Source organism: Arachis ipaensis, chromosome B6 (assembly GCF_059453495.1).
Source record: "Arachis ipaensis isolate K30076 ecotype BB chromosome B6, ASM5945349v1, whole genome shotgun sequence".
Classification (NCBI taxonomy): domain Eukaryota; kingdom Viridiplantae; phylum Streptophyta; class Magnoliopsida; order Fabales; family Fabaceae; genus Arachis; species Arachis ipaensis.
The window spans coordinates 85,970,973-85,974,954 of NC_142441.1; the positions used below are offsets into that span (position 1 = coordinate 85,970,973).

The 3,982-nt window shown below is 41.0% G+C and overlaps 1 non-coding gene across 1 annotated transcript; it reads left to right on the top strand.

The window, feature by feature from the left end:
- The first annotated feature begins 3,553 nt into the window (after positions 1–3,553).
- LOC148561626 (small nucleolar RNA R71) lies at positions 3,554–3,661 on the top strand. The gene has a single exon (XR_015886993.1). It is a non-coding gene; the product is annotated as a small nucleolar RNA R71 (small nucleolar RNA).
- The last annotated feature ends 321 nt before the right edge of the window (positions 3,662–3,982 follow it).

The following is a 3,982-nucleotide window of genomic DNA, read 5'->3' on the forward strand; positions in this document are numbered from 1 at the left end:
AGCTTTGCTAAAGTCCCCAATTAGAGGTGTCTAGGGTTCCTAAGCACACTCTTCTTTTTGCTTTCAACCTTGACATTAACCGCTCAGTCTCAAGTTTTCACTTGACACCTTCACGCCACAAGCACATGGTTAGGGACAACTTGGTTTAGCCGCTTAGGCCAGGATTTTATTCCTTTAGGCCCTCCTATCCACTGATTCTCAAAGCCTTGGATCCTTTTTATTACCCTTGCCTTTTAGTTTTAAGGGCTATTGGCTTTTTCTGCTTGCTTTTTCTTTTTCTCTTTTTATTTTCGCCATTTTTTTTCTCTTTTTTTTCCTGCAAGCTTTGTATTCACTGCTTTTTCTTGCTTCAAGAATCATTTTTATGATTTTTCAGATTATCAAATAACATGTCTCCTTGTCATCATTCTTTCAAGAGCCAACATATTTAACATTCATAAACAACAACTTCAAAAGACATATGCACTGTTCAAGCATTCATTCAGAAAACAAAAAGTATTGTCACCACATCAATATAATTAAACTAAGTTCGAGGATAAATTCGAAACTCATGTACTTCTTGTTCTTTTGAATTAAAAACCTTTTTCATTTAAGAGAGGTGATGGATTCATAGGACATTCATAACTTTAAGACAAAGTTACTAAATACTAATGATCATGTAATAAGACACTAACTTAGATAAGCACTTAACATAAAGAAAACGAAAAACAAAAAATTTGAGAACAAGGAATGAGTCCACCTTAGTGATGGTGGCGTTTCCTTCTTAAGGAACCAATGATGTCCTTAAGCTCTTCTATGTCTCTTCCTTGTCTTTGTTGCTCCTTCCTCATTGCTCTTTGATTTTCTCTAATTTCATGGAGGATGATGGAGTGATCTTGATGTTCCACCCTTAGTTGTCCCTATTAATTGTGTGGAGGAAAATGTATCCCCTGAGGTATCTCAGGGATCTCTTGACTTGTAGTCAAATGTTCTACCACTGAGCTATAGACCCTTGAGATGAATCTCTCCATCTCCTATGACTCGGAGGTGGAAGCTTTTGTCTTCCCTTTCCTCTTTCTAGAGGTTTCTCTGGACTTAGGTGCCATCAATGGTTATGGAAAAACAAAAAAAGCTATGCTTTTACCACACCAAACTTAGAATATTGCTCGCCCTCGAGCAAAAGAAGAAAGAATAGTAGAAGAAGGAGAAGATATGGAGGAGATGGAGGGATGTGTGTATTCGGCTATATGGGTGGGTTTGTGTGGGAAAGAGATTTTGAATTTTGAAGGTAGGTGGGGTGTATGGATGTGAGTGGTGAATGGAAAACAGAAGGGATGACTGTGAATGGAGAGAGAGAGAGGGTGATATAGGATTATGAGGAGGGAAGGTGAGTGGAGGTATGTGGGGATCCTGTGGGGTCCACAGATCTTGAGGTGTCAAGGATTTACATCCCTGCACCAATTAGGCATGCAAAATGCCTTTGCATGCATTTCTGGCATTTAGACGCCGAAGTGATGCTTGTTCTGGGCGTTCAACGCCCATAAGCAGCATATTTCTGGCGTTGAACGCCAGCTTCATGCTTGTTTCTGGCGTTCAGCGTCAGCTTTCCTCAGGGTGCATTCCTGGCGTCTGAACGCCAGGATGTTGCTTGTTTCTGGCATTCAACGCCAGATCCATGCTCTGTTCTGGCGTTGAACGCCAGCCAGATGCTCCTTACTGGCATTTAAATGCCAGTAAGTCCTTCCTCCAGGGTGTGATTTTTTTTTCTGCTGTTTTTGATTCTGTTTTTAATTTTTATATTTATCTTGTGACTCTACATGATCATGAACCTAAGAAAACATGAAAGAGCAATAAGAATGAAAATAAAATTAGATAAATAAAAATTGGGTTGCCTCCCAACAAATGCTTCTTTAATGTCAATAGCTTGACAGTGGGCTCTCATGGAGCCTCACAGATGTTCAGAGCATTGTTGAGACTTCCCAACACCAAACTTAGAGTTTGACTGTGGGGGTTCTGGTTGACTCTGTAGTGAGAAAAGATTTTCATGCTTCCTCTCCATGGTTGTAGAGAGAGATCCTTGAGTTTTAAACACAAGGTTGTCTTCATTTAGTTGAAGGATCAATTCTCCTCTGTCCACATCAATCACAGCTCTTGCTGTGGCTAGGAAGGGTCTTCCAAGGATGATGGATTCATCCTCATCCTTCCCAGTATCTAGGATTATGAAATCAACAGGGATGTAAAGGCCTTCAACCTTTACTAACATGTCTTCTACTTGTCCATAAGCCTGTTTTTTGGAATTGTCTGCCATCTCTAATGAGATTCTAGCAGCTTGTACCTCAAAGATTCCCAGTTTCTTCATTACAGAGAGTGGCATGAAGTTTATTCCTGACCCCAGGTCACATAGAGCCTTCTCAAAGGTCATGGTGCCTATGGTACAAGGTATGAAGAACTTTCCAGGATCCTGTTTCTTCTGAGGCAATGTCAGTTGATCCAGATCACTCAGGCCATTGATGATCAAGGGAGGTTCATCTTCCCAAGTCTCATTACCAAATAATTTGGCATTCAGCTTCATGATTGCACCAAGGTACTTGGCAACTTGCTCTTCAGTAACATCCTCATTCTCTTCAGAAGAAGAATACTCATCAGAGCTCATGAATGGCATAAGGAGGTTTAATGGAATCTCTATGGTCTCCAGATGAGCCTCAGAGTCCTTTGGTTCCTCAGAGGGAAACTCCTTATTGATCTCTGGACGTCCCAGGAGGTCTTCCTCACTGGGATTCACGTCTTCTTCCTCCCTTGTAGGTTCGGCCATGATTGTTATATCAATGGCTTTGTACTCTCTCTTTAGATTCTCTTCTGTATTGCTTGGGAGAGTACTAGGAGGGGTTTCAGTGCTTCTTTTACTCAGCTGGCCCACTTGTGCTTCCAAATTTCTAATGGAAGAACTTATTTCATTCATGAAACTCTCAGTGGCCTTAGATAGATCAGAGACTAAATTTGCTAAGCTAGATGGATTCTGCTCAGAATTCTCTGTCTGTTGCTGAGTGGATGATGGAAAAGGTTTACTATTGTTAAACCTGTTTCTTCCACCATTATTAAAACCTTATTGAGGCTTTTGTTGATCCTTCCATGAGAAATTTGGATGATTTCTCCATGAGGGGTTATAGATGTTTCCATAAGGTTCACACATGTAATTCACCTCTGCTATTGCAGGGTTCTCAGGATCATAAGCTTCTTCTTCAGAAGATGCCTCTTGAGTACTGTTGGATGCAGCTTGCATTCCATTCAGACTCTGAGAAATCATATTGACCTGCTGAGTCAATAGTTTGTTCTGAGCCAATATGGCATTCAGAGCATCAATTTCAAGAACTCCCTTCTTCTGAGGCGTCCCATTACTCATAGGATTCCTCTCAGAAGTGTACATAAACTGGTTGTTAGCAACCATGTCAATAAGTACTTGAGCTTCTGCAGGCGTTTTCTTTAGGTGAATGGATCCACCTGCAGAAATATCCAATGACATCTTAGCTAATTCAGACAGACCATCATAGAATATATCCAGGATGGTCCATTCTGGAAGCATGTCAGAAGGACACTTTTTGGTCAGTTGCTTGTATCTCTCCCAAGCTTCATAGAGGGATTCACCTTCTTTCTGTTTGAAGGTTTGAACATCCACTCTAAGCTTACTGAGCTTTTGAGGAGGAAAGAACTTGGCTAAGAAAGCTGTGACCAGCTTATCCCAAGAGTTCAGGCTATCCTTGGGTTGAGAGTCCAACCATATTCTAGCTCTGTCTCTTACAGCAAAAGGGAAAAGCATGAGCCTGTTGACCTCGGGATCAACCCCATTGGTCTTAACAGTATCACAGATCTGCAAAAATTCAGTTAAGAACTGAAAAGGATCTTCAGATGGAAGTCCATGAAACTTGCAGTTCTGCTGCATCAGAGAAACTAATTGAGGTTTCAGCTCAAAGTTGTTTGCTCCAATGGCAGGGATGGAGATTCTTCT